At 40.4% G+C, this 18,063-nt stretch overlaps 1 protein-coding gene and 1 non-coding gene across 4 annotated transcripts in view; both read right to left on the bottom strand.

Moving 5' to 3' along the window:
- The window catches only part of LOC141771082 (nesprin-2), a 39,462-nt gene extending 29,067 nt beyond the window's left edge, over positions 1–10,395 (bottom strand). For all 3 annotated transcript variants that reach the window (XM_074641001.1, XM_074641003.1, XM_074641002.1), the window contains exon 1: positions 10,177–10,395. The gene's annotated coding sequence lies outside the window, so the exon portion shown is untranslated. The remainder of the gene's footprint in view (positions 1–10,176) is intronic.
- A 2,504-nt stretch (positions 10,396–12,899) lies between these two features.
- trnar-ucu (transfer RNA arginine (anticodon UCU)) lies at positions 12,900–12,991 on the bottom strand. The gene is given in 2 exon segments: positions 12,900–12,935; positions 12,955–12,991. It is a non-coding gene; the product is annotated as a tRNA-Arg (tRNA).
- Positions 12,992–18,063: the final 5,072 nt, after the last annotated feature.

The following is an 18,063-nucleotide window of genomic DNA, read 5'->3' as shown; positions in this document are numbered from 1 at the left end:
CTCGTCACGTTACACTTCCACCAGAGGAACCAGAGACAAAGTTCCGTCCCTGTTCCAGGTGCAGTACTTTCAGCCGTAATAAAAGAAAGAATACAAACAAGAATGTACAAAAGGAAAGTTCAGTTCTCGTGGCTCCATAGTTCCTGGAACTAAATGGTTGAGAAGAGCTATTTTAGTATTTCATGTGGAGTGGTATAGAGTTGTTCCGATACCCATACCAGTATCGGAAATGCATCCCATACTGCACAAAATATGGGCTGTGGTTTCGGTGAGTACGTCAGTCTATATGCACCGATCCAATACCATCATTTATTAACCTCCAACTCAGAAATCAGTTCTTCTTCTCCACTCCAAAACAGTAGTCTTCACCGTGCTGTCGCCCTGGAGGTAGGTTTTAGAGCAGCGAAGAAGAACTGACTGCAGGTAGTTTGTACAGATGCTGTAGGACTAATTAGCACCCAGGCTACTTTAGGAGAATACAAAATAGTTATTTATTCCTAACTTCATTTATTTATCTTAACTGACAAACTGAATAATAAAAGAAAGTTCTATGTCATTCATTCTCTGTATGTATTTGTTCATGTTTTACATTAAAGGGTTTAATCTGAGCCAGGCCATGGTCAGTAGTAAACAGCTGTTAAATATATATATATATATATATATATATATATATATATATATATTAAATAATATATAATAATTACATAATAATTATATATAATTATATAATTATATATAATAATAATCATAATTATAATTATAATAATAATAATAATTATAATAATAACAAATATAATAATACTATATATATATATATATATATATAAAATAAAATAAAAAAATACATTTTATATATATATATATATATATATATATATTATTTGTATTTTATCATGCTGGTATCAAATCGGTAAATTTAAGTATCAGAATCAGTATCGGGAAGGAAAAAAATGGTATCGGAACATCTCTAAAGTGGAGGCATATTATTACACGGACATTCGGCGTGTCATGAGTACACCACGTTAACGTCTACAGTCAGGTTCAGGCAAGAAAACCACTTAGTTAGGGTAAGGGAAAACGTCGTAGTTGGGCTTAAAATAAGTACGTAAACTAAGTAAAATACGTACGGAAACAATACAACACGACTACAGAAAACACGTCTCCAATTTCACTAAAAACGTAACAACGCAACTTATAAAAAAAACATCGGTCAACACCGTTAAAAGCCCTGTGTTTGTTGGACCCATCCACCATCAGTGATCTTTCTCTCTCTTTTTATTCTACGTCACTAACTCTTACCGTAGTATTTATACGTGGATGCGTTTACATTGCAGTCAGTAGAGGATACACGGCGTACGAAAGACACGCGGAAATCAAGAATTGCAGGCTAAACGCCTTTCACATCATCGTGGCATTTATGCGGCTTTTCGTGCGAACGTGCTGACAGTGCAGAGGCAAATGAGGCCGATCGTCTTATCTCCTTACAGTCATTATTATGGTCACATTTTTAAAAATTAATGAGGCAATGATGTGTTGATTTCAGAAAGCTAAACGTATAGCACCTTTAATGGAGCACGTAGAGCAACTGTGAAGGAACAAACACTCTCCATCACTTCATAAATCACAGTAATTATATCTGGCCCAGGGAAGTCCTTAGTCCGGGCTAATGAGCTGTTAACTCACTGGATTTATTTGTCATTGTGAACCCTGCTGTTTCATTGTAAAGACACTCTGAGGAGCCGTGACCTTAAAATAACAACCACAGACTATAAAACGTTCAAATGATGATTCTTCAAACAGCACGAGAGCATAAAAAGCAGTTGTGATTTATGAAAGTGAATCAGACAGATGTGACGTTAGAATTCGGAGCTCAGTGATTAAGTCAAATTTGGTTTCCGGCTGAACAGGACTTTGAAACTTCTAAAGGTGTCAGAGGAGCCTTTTTTACTCACCAGATCTTAATCTCATGACCCAAATACGTCGCCGTTTCTCTGCAGATTTGAATGTTAAACTAACTAAGCTGGAAGTGGCGTCAAGAGGCGGCACAGCGCGGTGAATTAAACGCACTGAAAGGAGGAAGTGGAGGAGTTGTTAGGGGGATAAGCAGCAGAGAGGATCACCGAGTGGAGGAGAGTGTGACGACATATTTCTGACTGTGATAAGGAGATTCAGGCTCTGCTCGGTTTCAGACGGAACAATAAAAGTACGTTAATGTCTTTAAAGACACGTGAAAGTATTGTTTTTATCACCATGTTAGCTGCAGAACCTCTGACACTGACAGTAGTTGGATTTCATGACATTTAATGACCCCTTGACCTTCCTCCAGCACCATCCTCAGGACAAATATGAGATATTACTGACTGGATTCACTCAGGAACAGATCAACATGGAGGTTATAGGTAAAAGCAGTAAAGAAAAATGATGTTTCACTGAAGAGAAATACGACTTGAATCAGTTTTGTTTTATCTAAAACAAACAACCAGGAGGAAAATGTGCTCTGCTGGAGCTGAAGCAGGAAACTCAAACCTCTAAACTTAGTTTAGACCAAACAGCGACCGAGCCAGAGGAGGTCCTGTTTGGACTGGTTTGGTTAGATGGACCCATTTGGTGCCATTTAACAATAGAAACCAGACTGGGCCTCGTTTGATTCAGGTCAGTGGAAACCAGGATAACTGCTGATGAACCCAGTTTGACCGCGTTTATAGTAGGAACCAGGCCGGCCTTGCAACGTGATCTCATCCCTACTCTTCATATCTTGCAGCTTGGGTAGAAGCCGCCTTTTGTATCGTATCTTGACGCAGAAGGTTTAGGAAACAATACTACTTGGTTAGCGTTAGAAAAAAGATCATGGGTCGGGTTAAAATAAGTACGCTTGTAACGTAACTTAAATAATTCAACTCAACCTGTTTTTGTTTGACCCTCCCTCCCACTCTTAGAGGACTTCTCGCTCTTAATACTACGTCAGTTGCTGAGTGTCTAATAATGATGCTGATGGGGGAGTTAGTCGAAAACCCGGTGCGTCTCATACCGGCGCTGAAGTGTGCCTTGTGTGTCGGTATGAGACACGGAGAGGCGCTGACCAAGCGCTGATATTTGACGCCCTGGAAGTGAGACCAGGTCGGCCTCAGAAGAACAGGATAGCCTTGTTTGGCTCCTCTTAGGAATAGGAACTAGACTAAACTAACCGTCTTTGGCTTCTTTGACACATCTCTATTTGACCCTGCAGGGAAAAGCAGGTTAACTTTCTAAGTGTTGTTTAGCCCTCTTTGGCTCTTTGACGAAGCAGGCCAGTCTTGTTTTGTCATGTTCAGGCCAACAAACACACAGCAGGAGTCCTGATACAGACTGCGATGCAGAGTCATCCAGCAGCGGTTGTTCCGATATTTACCCCGTTTACAAACCCGCCTCCTGACAGGAACTGGATCAACCACTCAGCTCGCTTGATGAGCTCGTCTGCACAGCCCGTTAATGAGCAAGGCGTTCAGCGTGCAATAAGTACGCCTTTCTTGATTTCCGCGTGTCATTTGTACGCCATGTATCCTGTACTGACTGCGATGTAAACACATACACCTATAAATGCTACGGTAATGGTACGTGTCCACAGGGGCGTTTTTTATCGCGAGGGGACGCGACACTTCCCAGCGTTGGACGCTGTGCTGTCCCTAGAAACAAGGCACTCGGCTCCTGATTGGACGAACCCTTTCCCGCCGTTGGCTGCTGCTCCCAACTTTCAAACCGGAACCAGTATGGAGGCTCGTTTGGAAACTTTCTTCTCTTATTTCACGTAAATAGTTCACTGAGATGTGTTTCTGACAACATTTGAGGCGAGAAATAATCCATGTTGATGAATCTGTCTTTATTTTGGATCAACAACGTTTACTTTAAAAGATTATCAGGAGTTTCGAGAGGCGGCGAGTCACGTCGGACGCCTTTCAACTTTATGCAAATGAGGAGCGGGCGTCGTGACGCCTAGTCTCTGGAATCGCGACGCCACGCTACCAGAACGCATTGCGCGGCTGCTTGCATAGACAATGAATGGGAAGCGTGGAAAGCACGGAGGCTGTTGACATGTACCATAAGAGTTAGTGACGTAGAATAAAGAGAGAGAAAGACCACTGATGGTGGACGGGCTGGACATTTCACCAGGAGGCCTGTGTTTGAGACCGGCGTTTTGTTAGTGACGATTGTCCCGTTTTTTTAGTTATGTTTGTGATGCGTTTCACGTAGTTGTTTCCATACATATTTTACTTAGTTTACATACTTTTTTTAAGCCCAACCATGACATTTCCCCTTACCCTAACTAAGTGGTTTTCTTGTCTGGACCTAACGTTTAATGTCGTAGTATTTATACGCCTTCCCGTGAGACCGGGTTGGCACGACGACCTCCTCCACGATGCCCTGACAAGTTTTCCACAATTCCAGCCTTCGTGCAAGAAAAATACATTGTGCCATCTACCTGTCAGTTTAGAGGAACCCAAATTGTCCCTGCTCGGCCTTCTTTGGCCCCGTTTGGCCCCGTTTGGCCCTGTTGGGCTCTGTTGGGCTCTGTTTGGCCCTGTTGGGCTCTGTTGGGCTCTGTTTGGCCCTGTTGGGCCCTGTTTGGCCCTGTTGGGCCCTGTTGGGCTGTTTGGCCCTGTTGGGCTCTGTTTGGCCCTGCAGTGGCAGCAGGATAAGTCAGAGTGCTTGTGTGCTGATGTGCTGCAGGTAGCAGCCCCATAAAGCTGAAGGAAACAGGCTATTTAACGGTGTAATAACATTATGTGTTGTTATGGCCGTCAGAGGGGACATTAGCCTGCAGATGTTAGCTATCAGAGAGTCAGTGCAGACCGTGGTGGGGGGGGCAGCGGGACGTAATGAAGGTAATGTGAGTCAGAATGAAGCCCAGCAGCCTCAGCAACACTAATAAAACACATTAACTCCTTTCAAAACGCTCGGATCAACTGTGAACCTGCTCTGCATCCTCTCTGCTCTTCATCTTCTCTTCTCCTCTCTGCTGCACAATCAGCTCTTCATCTCTCCCTCCTCTCCCTCACTAAACTCTGCTCTTCACTATTTGTTTTCAAGCAGGATTCATTAATACAGTCAGCATCGACTCACACGAGTATCATCTTCCAATCTGCATGAAAACATTTAGATTTCACATGATTCTCACCAACACAAAATCCTCTTTTCAGGATCCAGAAGTGTTTGAACACTAGAGCTGAAACCATTACTTGATTCATCGTTTAATCTTTGACCAAAACATTGTCTGTTTCCAGCTTCAGAAATGTAAAAGAAATGCTGCTTTTCTATGTGTTAAATGACATTAAACTGAATCTCTTTAAGTTTTAGACAGTTGGACCGACAACACAAGTCAAATCATCACAACACCGTCAGTTTTTGGAACTTGTGACGGACATTTTGTACGATTTTCTGACACTTTAAAAAAAAATAACCTGCAGGTTAATCAGTGGGGAAGCACCGATTCTGGGCCGATACCGATCAATCACCCATCTACCTACTCAATAAGAAGAATGTTTCAGTACTTACAGCCCAACAAAAATATGTGTTTAGTAAAACATAAATGTAAAAGGATCAGAAACATGAGCCGTGTTTCTCACACAGACTTTACTTGAGCATTTCGTCCAGATATTAACGGCTGTCTCAGTGTATTTGGCATTTTTATTTTTTTTAATTCGTCTGAGACTCACTGAGCGAAGACGCGTCCAAAAGACATCAATTTAACGTGTCTGTCGACATCCGAAGACGTCCACTGAGGAGCTAGAATGAGAGTTTTTGCGACGTCTTTTTTAAACGTCTTTTTAACGTTCAACTATTGATGTCAACCTGAGTTGCACGTCCACCAGACGTACAAAAGTAGCGGACTAGTGGCGGCAGAACGGTGCCGGGGAGCGGAGGAAGAGCTACGCTCTGCTAGAGCGTCCTCGCTGCCTCGCTGCCTCAGCTGTTCGGGCTGAACGGACCCACGGCGTAAAAACAACAGATAAACATCGGCCACTGCCGTCGATGAATGTCATCTTATTTGCCGACATGCCGATACCGATGTTCAGCCAATAAATCGGTGCATCCCTATTAATTAGTAGTGCTGCAGAAACGTCAGGCTCTGGTCCGAATCTGAAGCTCGTCAAAAGAAAACAATAAGAGCTTTATTTCCAGTGATCCTGATGTTTAGCTTCAGGTGGGAACGGGGTCAAACAGAACTGGGCCTCTCAGCACGGATCAGGTCACTGTAGTGAAACTGAAGACAGTTATATGATACATGTGACACAGTTCTAGAGTAGAAGCTGCAGGTTGGTTCACCTGAGCTCAGTGACATCATAGAGTCCATACAGGACGTGACCTGCACTCATAACACCGGGGTCGCTATAGTGGATGAAACATGACGCCCACTACATCCATAAATGATCCTCTAACAGACAGAAACCAACCAGAGCACCTCCAGGAGAACTAACCTGCTCCAGGTTTACTGATTATGTGATTATGTTACACACCAAAACATCAACTGAAAACATTAAGAGGTATTAATACGACATCTGACACACGGCTCTTCTACAAGACGGAGCCTGGAGGTGAAGTAAAGACCTAACAGTCCAGTTCATTATTCTGCTAAAGTGGGGCATATTACCAAATCGTCAACCGATCAAATTAACACAGACAACCAGGCGCCGTCAGGGCTCCAACGCGTTCAGCTCACTGACTACGTTCACATGCCAGTAAAGACAGTATTCCCACTAAGCTGCTAATAAGCTTCTGATATTCCCGTTTACATGCAGCCGTTGATACTCTGATTAACGTGTGAACACAGCCTCCCTCTTTCATTCCTTCTTGATAAAGTCGGCGTTGTGATATTTGTGCATATCCAGGAACCTGTTGATATCCATTTCCAAGTCTTTCATGATGTTTAACAGTCGGTGTGTTTCTCCTTCTTTTTCATCTGGGCATGCATCTCTGCAGACTGTCGGCTAGTTGCTGACCGAAAACAGGCAAGAGGCTGTGTGTCGCACGCTGCCGTAAACCCCCTGACTGAATGAGCTGTATACGTGTCCAAAGAACGCTCCTAAAACCTGAATAATATCAGCAGATCACACATGGCTTAGTCTGGAAATGCTCCATTCAGAATATCCAAACAGAATATGCTGTTTAGATGACTAATTAGAATGAATATTAGTGTGCATGTAAATGTAGTCAATGACAGTATCTGAAGTTCCTCTAACACCGGATTATCACCCAGGAGACCGGCGTTCGATCAACAAGTCAAAGTTGATTTATTTGCCACGTAACTTCCGTAATTAAGTAACAGCACTTCCAAAGTTACTTTTCCTAAAGCTAAGTAGTTTTGTTGCGTAAGTCTAACCAAGTCGATCTTTTCCTAAATCTAACCAAGTAATTTTATTTTGAAAAAACTGGAGCAGAAATCTACACGTGCATCACGTGTTGCTGGACATTTGTAGGAAATGCACGAAAAATACGTTGTTGGAAGTCGTGCTGAGCGTCGCCAAAAAAAAGGGGAAATGTGTGTCTATGTACACGAATCAAATAGATTAAAATGTGTGACTATTTCACAAACTGCTGTGAGACTGAGTTGTATTTTAACGTGTTTGTATGTGCTTAATGTGGACCCCGGGAAGATGAGGTGGTTGCTATGCAACCAACTAATGGGGATCCTTAATCAAATCAACAGCTCCCGGTCAAGTCCCGCATCACCTACAAAATCCTCCTCCTCACCTACAAATCCCTCAACGCCCTGGCTCCTCAGTACCTATCTGACCTCCTCCACCCTTACACACAGCCCCGGAACCTTAGATCCTCAGGCACGGGTCAGCTCTCCGTCCCTCACACAAGAATGAGAACTTTTGGGGACAGAGCCTTCAGTGTGACAGCCCCCACATTTTGGAACTCTCTCCCCATAGAGCTCCGCAACGCACCATCTCTGGACACCTTCAAAAGACTCCTCAAAACCCACCTCTTCACCAAGGCCTATGGCCTCTAGCTACTGTTACATTTGTTGTATTTATTTATGTCTTTGTTAAGCGTCCTTGGGTTTCATGAAAGGCGCTATATAAATCCAAGATATTATTATTATTATTAACAGAGTAAACAGAAAGAGTTGCATCACCGGTGTCAAGACAAAGCCCTGAACCCGTTCACAGGGATCAACGTGGATCCACCAGAGACCTCAGACCTGGACCTTGAGGCAGGAGGCAGACATGTTTAATTGTTTCTTCAGTTCAGGTGCGGCGGAGGATCAGGATCATGATCTGGATCAGTCTGCTGTCAGACGCCCAGAAACAGGTCTGAGGGTTGTTCTGGGCGGAGACGCCGTCTCACCACAGAGACACATTCCTACAGCACCGACCGACGGCTGCTGACGACTACAGACCACAACGTGTGTTTGTTTGTAACGATGTAATGATGTGTTAAGACCTGAGAAACAACACGGTACATAACAACTACAGGAAACACACTGAAACTTAACAAAGCCATCACAGTTTCCTACAGTCCGAGGAGACGTCTGGTTTTCTCCAACCAACGTTTAAAAACCCCCAAAAATATTCAGTTTACAACGACACAATACCTAAACCTTAAAAACAAATGAACCTTAAAGGGAGATTTGTCAAGTATTTAATACTCTTATCAACATGGGAGTGGACAAATATGTATGTATGTATATATTTATTATTGGAAAATCAATTAACACAAAACAATAACAGATATTGTCCAGAAACCCTCACAGGTACTGCATTTAGCATAAAACAATATGCTCCGATCATAACATGACATCTCCTTCAGTGACAGGCTGCTTCACCCGCAGTGTGTTAGAGAGATACCGCAGGTCCTCCTGCTGCTGGAACACTTTACATCAACATATAATAAATGATAATCTGACCTTAAACGTGGACAACCGGTGAAAAATATCACTTCAAAGGTTGTAATTGAAATTAAAAAAAGAATAACCTATAGGCTAACACAAAGTTTATATGATAAATATTTTGTTTGCTTTATGTTTACTGCTCATTTGATTTGTTATTCTTGTTTTGTTTTTTACTTATTTGTTACTTGAAGTGAAACTAAATGGTTGTAACTGTCCACTCATATTTATCAACATGAATCCCACTAGTATATGACTGTATGAAAATAACATGCAAGATATCATTTGTTTTCAGGAACGGTAGAACGGTGCGTCGCTTTAAAAGTTGCGGCTACGAGGGATTGTGAGATGTTATTATCTCCTTTCCTTTCCTATGCTAAAGGAGATAGTAAAAGGAAGCATGGAAGCTCCTTTCCTCATCATTTAGAGGATTTAAACAGCTCTCATCATGGTTACCACGGAGATACTGCATATTGCATTCTGGGTGTAGTTCCTTCTTACTTGTCTTCTCTTTTAAAAAGGAAAACTGGAAGTCATAATCTTCATTCTATGGACATTTTGCAATTAATTGTTCCCAAAGTACGGACTGAATTGGGAAAGAAAGCTTCGGCACCTATTGCTGTGAATAATGTACAATCTGATCTTCAACTTCAAGACTTAGTTACCTTGAATGAGTTTAAAGCTCTGGTGGAATCGCTGCAGTCCAGGTTGTGTGTGTGTGTCCAGTGTTTTGTATGAGCAAGTTGTAATGTTGTTAATTGATGTGTTGTCTGTTACTTTCACTAGAACTGTCTTGGCTAGGTGTCCCTTGTAAAAGAGATCTTTGAACTCAATGGGACTAACCTGGTTCAATAAAGGACAATAATAAAATACTTCTCACTCGGTTAGGAACCTTCCTAAAGACCGCAGACCATAGCATGGTTACCTGTCCCTGTAACCATGGCAACAAGGGGGACACATGCACAGCAAACATCTCTAAACCCCTATCCTGAGGGCACACACACACACACACACACACACACACACACACACGCACACACACAGACAGACACACCAACACCAGGTAGAGAGCAGGAACCGGTTCTAGTAGTTTAAATTACCTCCTTCCCTTCACAGTGTCACATTATCAGCTACATGTTTCCTGGAAACAACATGTTGAGGTGCTTAGAGTTTCTGTTCAGGTTACATCTGAAACTTGGGGGGGGGTGGGGGGGGGGGGGGTTTGCAGGTGAAACAGTTCCAACAACTAAAAACAGCTCTCAACAAACCAGAAACAACCTCTCAGCCGGTGTGATGTGATGACTTACCGGCTGCTGCAGGATGAGCTCATTCCAGGAAACCAGGAAAAACAACACTCTGTTAGAAATAAACTAGTGAAACAGTCACTTCCGGTGGTCCAGGTGAGGGTTCAGGTGAGGGTTCAGGTGAGGGTCCAGGTTGTATAATCAGCTGATAATAATAATAGTAAACTCAACTGTAGTGAATCATCTTCAGTCTGCAGCAGAGAGACAGAAACCAGCGACTACAGAGCAGCAGACAGGTAACCTGAACCTACCTGCTGCAGGTAGCCCAGCCAAGCCACGCCCCCTCTGAACCTGCACACACACACACACACACACACCTGCAGCTGATCATCACGTTCATCACGTGCCAGTAGCTCTGCCCTTTTACCTGCGTCCCATTTCTTTTTTACCAAACACCTCCTCTGATGTGTCCTAGTTCACCTCCTCTGATGTGTCCTAGTTCACCTCCTCTGATGTGTCCTAGTTCTCCTCCTCTCACAGAATAAACTGGTTTAATAACTTTTCTGTCACTTACTTATATATTTTATTTTAATTTAATGAACACTCAAGGCTGTTTGTGTTTGTACATCCATGGTCACTAGTGAAGGACGCATAGAAGTGGAGCAGATTTAGGAATGGGACGCGGCCCTGCTGGCCTACTTTATGTTAGTCATCAAACCATAAACACATAAAACATCTCATAAAGATTGTTTTTTTGGGTTGAAGACTTAGTACACATCATGATAAAGTATGTATACTGTGTGTATATATTATAATAATAATAATAATAATAATAATAATAATAATAATAATAATAATAATAATAATAGTAACAATAATAATACATAATTATAATAATAATAAATAATACAAAATAATAATAATAATAATAATACAAAATAATAGTAATAATAATAATGACAATAATAATAATAATGACAATAACAATAATAATAAATAATACAAAATAATAATACAAATAATAGTAATAATAATAATGACAATAATAATAGATAATAAATAATACATAATAATACAAAAAATAAATAGTAATAATAATAATAATAATTAACCTTATTTATACCTTTAAAAATAAATAAAAATAAAAGACACAAGGTGCTTTACAAAACAATATAATAAGTAGAATAAAATAAAATAATCAAATACTGACATAAACAAGTAAAACAGATATTATTATATTATTTACCATCTTGCACAATGAAATGTTTTTTAAAGGTAGGCCATTTAAAAGATGCCAGCACTACAATAAGAAATCCCAGAGTTGAGGTGCAGGAACAGAAGAGGTCAATAGTTCTCTTAAATTCTCTAAAAGAAAGTGTTCCTGTTTGTCATATTTCATTCATTCAGTTAGTTCAACTATATATTTTCTTAAGGTTTCATCTCAAGCTCAACAAGGGCTGTTTCAACTCAACACAACTAACTCAACTGACTCAGAACTTTGTCTTTATTGTCCCGACGGATTACATATTTGTTTCCAGGAGATGTCTGGTAAATGATTACAACAGAAAGCCTTTATTGACATTGTGCAGAATACAATAAAACTAGGAGCGCCGCTGCTGCTGATTAAAAGACAAAAACAAAAGCAAACAAACATCCACAGCCGACAACACTAAAATAATAAGTAAATACAATATCATTTTGCACTAGAATACATTTAATTACTGCATTAGAATAAATAGGAAATTACAGATAAAGCATTACAGTTTCAATTTCATACATGACGGTCTACTTTCATTTATTCATTTGTTTGTTTATTTTGTTAGTGTAATAGCAATGAAATTAAAATATAAACATTAAAATATACAACAATGTTTTTAACTGCAGGACTTAACTTCTCCTAATGTTCACCCTGAAACTGGAGCAGCTAAAGTGTTTTTGTATTATTATTAAATTGTATTATTCACACCTGGGCTCATCTTACTGTGACATGTCAAAGTGCATGGTGTGTTTTGTACCAACTAAAGGCAGGAGGTTGTATTTTGGTTTAACCATAAATACAAAGAATTGCAATAATCTAGATGTGATCATTTACAAGCTTGAGAAAGGAAAGACCTTTTGAGAAGCTGGAAACATGGGCGGACCAGAGAAGAGGTCACTGTCTGAAATTACACTTTCTCACAGCAGATTTAATCTTGATAATACAAATAGAAACAATAACACTGAAACAGTTATTATCAGAGACTTGTTGTGGTTTCAACAGATGTACTTCTTACAAAATAGGTGATACTTCCAGCTGTCACACTGCTGCCGTGGTGTCGTTGTGTAACAGGTACGTCCTGGAAAGGTGCAATCAGTGATCCAGATGTAAACAAAAGGGCGTCTTTCTCCTCCACAGAAACTCAAAGGAAATGTGTCGACACTCCCGGGTTTGATTTGCAAGTCTTAACAAACAACTACAGTTATGTATGTCAATTATATATATATATATATATATATATATATATATATATATATGTTATGAAGCTATCTGACGTTGATTTCACAAGTTTTTGCACAACTTAAACTAAAATAAATGACATACAATAACAGTGGGAGCTATGTCAATATAATCAATATAATATACGTCACAAATATGTGCTACTGTACATTGTACTTCATTCCCTGGAGTCCTTAAAGGAGCATTCCAGCCATTTTACACATGATGTTCAGTTTATTTGTCTCAGCTAGTACAAATCAATTGTGGTTTATTACAACCTTGATTCTGCATAGTTTTATACAAATTAGACTGACTCTGGTGGGACTCGAACCCACAACCTTTGAATCACTTCTGCAGTCTTTATCTAGAAGTGCAATGCGCTGCCCATTGTGCCACAGAGCCGGTTGTCCTCCCCCCCTCAAACACCTGAGACACTAGCCAGCTTGTTGGGCACAGGAGAGGTGATTCAAAGGGTGTGGGTTCAAGTCCCACCAGAGTCGACATTTATAGGTTTATCAGGGTGTTCAGCTTTGTAATGCAGTTATGTCAATGCTTGTACATTTTGGTGAGAGAAGTGTCATGATGAAACATGTCACCCCCAATAACTTCATATACATTTTTAATTTAGTTTATTGGGTTTAAATAATGTTAGTGCACAATATTTGTAATGACTGACTCCACACACACACACACATACACACACACTCAAAGTACCGACAGACACAACAAATCAATGCCTGTTTTTTTTAATATGTGTGTGTCTGTGTGTACACGTGTGGCTCATCTGCATATATGTAAATGAGTTCACACATACTCTGCCGTAGATTGGTGCAGTGACTTTATCTCTATGCAATTATGTAAATGAGGCCTGCTGTTGTAGGACAGTTACGTAAGCGTCGTATTTCAAAAAGAGGTTTAGCAGGAAAATTACATAAGACTGTGAGGTTCTGAGGCTATTTACAGCCACGACGAACGCCGCCGCGCCAAGACAATGGCACAAAGACAATGTGCCGTATTTATGGCTACGACTAAAGAGGGAATTTAACACCCGAGCACGAGCCAATACAAGGAGCTGCTAGATTTAGGTTGGTGGCTGCTGAGTTCATCACTTCCTCCACACAAACGGTTTCTGTTTGTCAGACTTTATAGCCACCAGTGAAAAATTAAGAATTCAATGAAATCACACATAATGATTTAATAGAGTTTATGGAGGACGGAAACTGCCAAAAATAAATTAATAAAGAAAGAAAAGACTCGATAAATAAATATAAATGTCATTAAAAGTAGCAAAAATAATATTAAAAATAAATGTAGCCATTAATTATTTAATTAATTAATAAAATGTGACATAAATCGATATTTCTGTTTTAATTTGCTTCTTTATTTATTTATCTTTGTACTATTTTCTTTATTTATGTGCTTTTCTGTTTAATTTCCCCTTTTAATTATTTATGTATTCATTTGTATTAATTTTTAAATGTATTTATTTTTTTATATATTTATGTATTTATGTTTGCATTTATTTTGTATTTATTTTATATTTATTTTAAAATGTATGTATTTATATATTTATTTCTGCCTTATTTTTTCTTTGCATCTAGACACTATGCATTGCAAAGTAAGGTATCTAAAATATGCCAGTATTGGTACAGAACCTCAGGTATGATAGTGGCAGCAATATAATATGTTTTCAATCAATACCAAGCTCTAAATCATGACTGAAACTACGGTCACACCAGCTAGTTTTGCACCATAATTTACATGGAAAATAGCCAAGAGTACCTATTGTACAACATGTTTTTGCAACATTGTTTTGGTTAAAACCAAAGTCTTGATCACACCCATCAAATCATTTGAACTGGTGAATTTTAGAAAGTTTACTTTTGCATCTACAAGAAAGTTTGTTAAAACTTTGCCAACAGCTTGTTCAGTTGTACAGGAGGAACAAATTCCTGTTGATTCACCTCAGTTGGAACTTGGTAACCACAGTTAGATGGTCTCATTACCTTCCCTCAGGGTTTTGTTTGCCACGGCGCGACGCTGCAGGCCTCCTAAGATGGCTGTTAGAGCCATTTGTTCAGTAGAAATATCTGTGATTAATTTACATTTTGTTTTATTTGCTTGAGATAAATAACTCTGCAGTTTCACTGCAGTGTGCTCAATAAGGACCAATTGTGACTGCAGCCAGTCCTGTATTCTGATTGGGCGAAAGCTAAATTGTGCTGCATGTGCTCGTTAAACGATTCAGTTGAAGCCATGGAGCCTGGAGAGCACACTAGTCTTTGACCGTGCTTAATATACCGTGCTTAATATTACTGTTCTTACCTTTTTACTGCTTATGTTTTTGATATTTTGTTACCATTTTTGTATTTGAAGACTAAAGAAAGATTTTCAGTAAACGGTTGAAATGAAGAACATGGACTACGGACTTTTATTGAAACACGCGTCAACTACATGCTTGGACTCTATAGCTTAAGTGGGCATCTAAAGAAATAGACGGAGCCACACTTACAATAGTCAAAGACTATGCTCGTTAAGGAAACGAAGCATATGGATGGACCTTGTAAAGAGACGTGGATTATGGACATAATTCTTCACGTAACAAGGATATAAGAGCCACGTTGATTTTCATCGCTGTGCACCAAAGGAAAGTGAGTACATGAAGATTTCAGTCTACAATGTCCTTACATTCTGGAGCCATGTTCAATTAAGCCTCAAGCCGTTTTGCAACTAAGCTGCAGTGGTCATTCTTTGAAGTGCACATGTTAAAACTCTTGAAAACGTCTGTGGACATATTATAGAAGAGTGAGAAGCTGTCGCTTTGAAGAAAACAAGACAGTTTGTGTGCATTAAACCTTGGCAAGATTGACGCCGTAGATAATGGAAGTTGCAGAACACGGCCAGAAGAGGGAGCCAAAGCCCACGGCAAAGGCCATGGAAGAAAAAGTGAACAGGCTTAAGAATGAAAGAAAAGGCAAGCTGGCTCATCTCACTCGTAAAAGAAGGGAGATTGAAACCCTTAAGAAAGATAAAGTTAATGCTGAAATAATTAAAGATGAAGCATTATTTATCTTTTGGAAGTTCTTTAGAGAATTTAAAGAGCTTAATGCAGAAATATTAACTCTTCTAGAAGATGAAGATAAAGAAGAGGAGCAGTGTAACTGGTACATGCCCAAATGTGTGGACTTTGAGAACTTTGTTAAGGAAACAGAGGACTGGATTGAAAAGATTAAGAGACATCCTGAAGAAGAGAATGATGATGGCAATAAATATGAGGATGATGATGACATAAAGCCAAGTGATAGCATCTCAGAGGTCATCAGTCGCACATCCAAGAGAAGCTCTGCGCTTAGCCATGCATCACAAGCATCCAGTGCAAGTTCTGCTCGTTTGAAGCTGCAGGCAGAGCGGGAAGAACTGTTAGCATGTGCTGCCTTTCTTAAGAAACGTCAAGACATTGAGATGGAAGAAACACGCTTAAAGGCGCGCAAAGAGCAAGTGGAGCTAGATGCCAAGATTGCTGCATCAGACGCCAAGATAAAGGTGTATGCAGATTATGAAGATGGTCAAGATGGCATGAATGAATATTACGAGTCAAAAAGCAAGTACAAAGTGGGTTTAAAGGACATGTATGTTAAAGATGAAGATGGTGAGACACAAGTGAGTTTCCCAGCACCTGTAGGCCCAAAGCACCCAGCTCAGACTGCTAATGTTCATCACAGAGCTTCACCTTATAAAGCAGCCAGGTCAGCAGTACCTCCCCCTCAGAGAGCAGCTAGTTCAGTAGTACCTCCAGACCCCTCACAGCAAGCAGGTTCCTCTGATGGCATCTCCAAAATAATGCAGCGCCAAAATGAGATAACAGAAATGCTAGTCAAGCAGCAAAACATGTCACAACTCCCACAGAGAGAGGTTCCAACTTTCTCAGGAGATCCACTTAGCTACCGTTCGTTTATAAGGGCATTCGAACAGACTATTGAGAACAAGACTGCTACTGCACAAGATAGGTTGTTCTACCTGCAGCAGTTCACAAGTGGAGAACCTCTTAACCTTGTTCGTAGTTGTGAACACATGTGGCCAGATGAAGGTTACAGAGAAGCTAGGAGGCTCCTTCAACAACAGTATGGAGATGAGCTGCGAATCGCCACAGCCTTGACGAATAAAGCTCTTGAATGGCCTCAGATAAAATCAGAAGACAGGAAAGCATTAAATGCATATGCTTTGTTCCTCATAGGATGTCGAAACACTATGAGCGACGTGGATTACATGGATGAGATGGACAACCCTAGCAATATGAAGACTGTCATCTCAAAACTCCCCTTCAAACTAAAAGAACGGTGGAGAAATCGAGCATATGAAATCCAAACAAAAACAGGAAGAAGAGCCAGGTTTTCCGACCTGGTGGATTTCATCAACTGGCAAGCAAAGGTCAGCAACGACCCACTTTTTGGAGATATTTTGGATGTCAGCGTAGAAGGAAAGGGGAAGCCTAACATAAACATTAAGAAAATTAACCCCAAGAGCATCAGTTTTGCTACATGTGTCTCTCCGGCTGGAAGACACAGTGGTGTTCAACAACCACAAGAGAAGAAGTATGGTTCAGCCAAACTATCTGAGGTTTTCCAAAAACCCTGCATGTACTGTCATAAAAGCCACACCTTGGAGTTTTGTGAGAAGATAAAAGAACAGACTCCCAAAGACAGAATCAAATTCTTAACATCACAAGGACTCTGTTTTGGATGCCTCACACCAGGTCACATGAGTAAATATTGTCGTAAGAGAATGCAATGCCAGGAGTGTTCAGGAAAACACCCAAGCATTTTGCATGTTGTGAAGGAATTCCCAGTTCTGTCCGAAAAGGATGAAAATAGGAATACAGAAACCACTAACGAGGTCACAAGCGCCTTCGTAGGAACAGAACACGAAAGCAGCAGAGACACTGGGGCAGGTAATGGAGAAAATATCCTCTCCATAGTACCAGTGAAAATAAAGTCCAAAAGAAGTGATAAGGTGATCCAGGTCTATGCGTTTTTAGACCAAGGAAGCACAGCAACCTTCTGTACCGATGAGGTCATGCAGCAGCTTAACCTCCGAGGAAGGAAAGCGGAACTCTTACTCACTACTATGGGATCAGAAAAGAAGGTGAGCACTCATGTTCTGTCAGATCTGGAAGTATGCAGCCTGGAAGGGAAGAATTACATAGACCTTCCGCAGGCGTTCACTCAACCAAGTATACCAGTGAAAAAAGACAACATTCCTCTCCAGAAAGACGTAGATCGATGGTCTTATCTGCATGAAGTTCGCATCTCGCATATCGAAGCAGAAGTTGGCTTGCTTATTGGTACTGATGCCTTTAAAGCTATGGAGCCCCAGCAAATAATAAACAGCAGATGTGATGGGCCGTATGCAGTGAAGACTCCTCTTGGATGGGTCATCAACGGTCCACTCAGAGGCACCACTACAGCCAACCTAGA

The sequence above is a fragment of the Sebastes fasciatus genome, chromosome 7 (assembly GCF_043250625.1).
Source record: "Sebastes fasciatus isolate fSebFas1 chromosome 7, fSebFas1.pri, whole genome shotgun sequence".
NCBI lineage: Eukaryota > Metazoa > Chordata > Actinopteri > Perciformes > Sebastidae > Sebastes > Sebastes fasciatus.
This window is presented reverse-complemented; position numbering and strand designations above follow the sequence as displayed.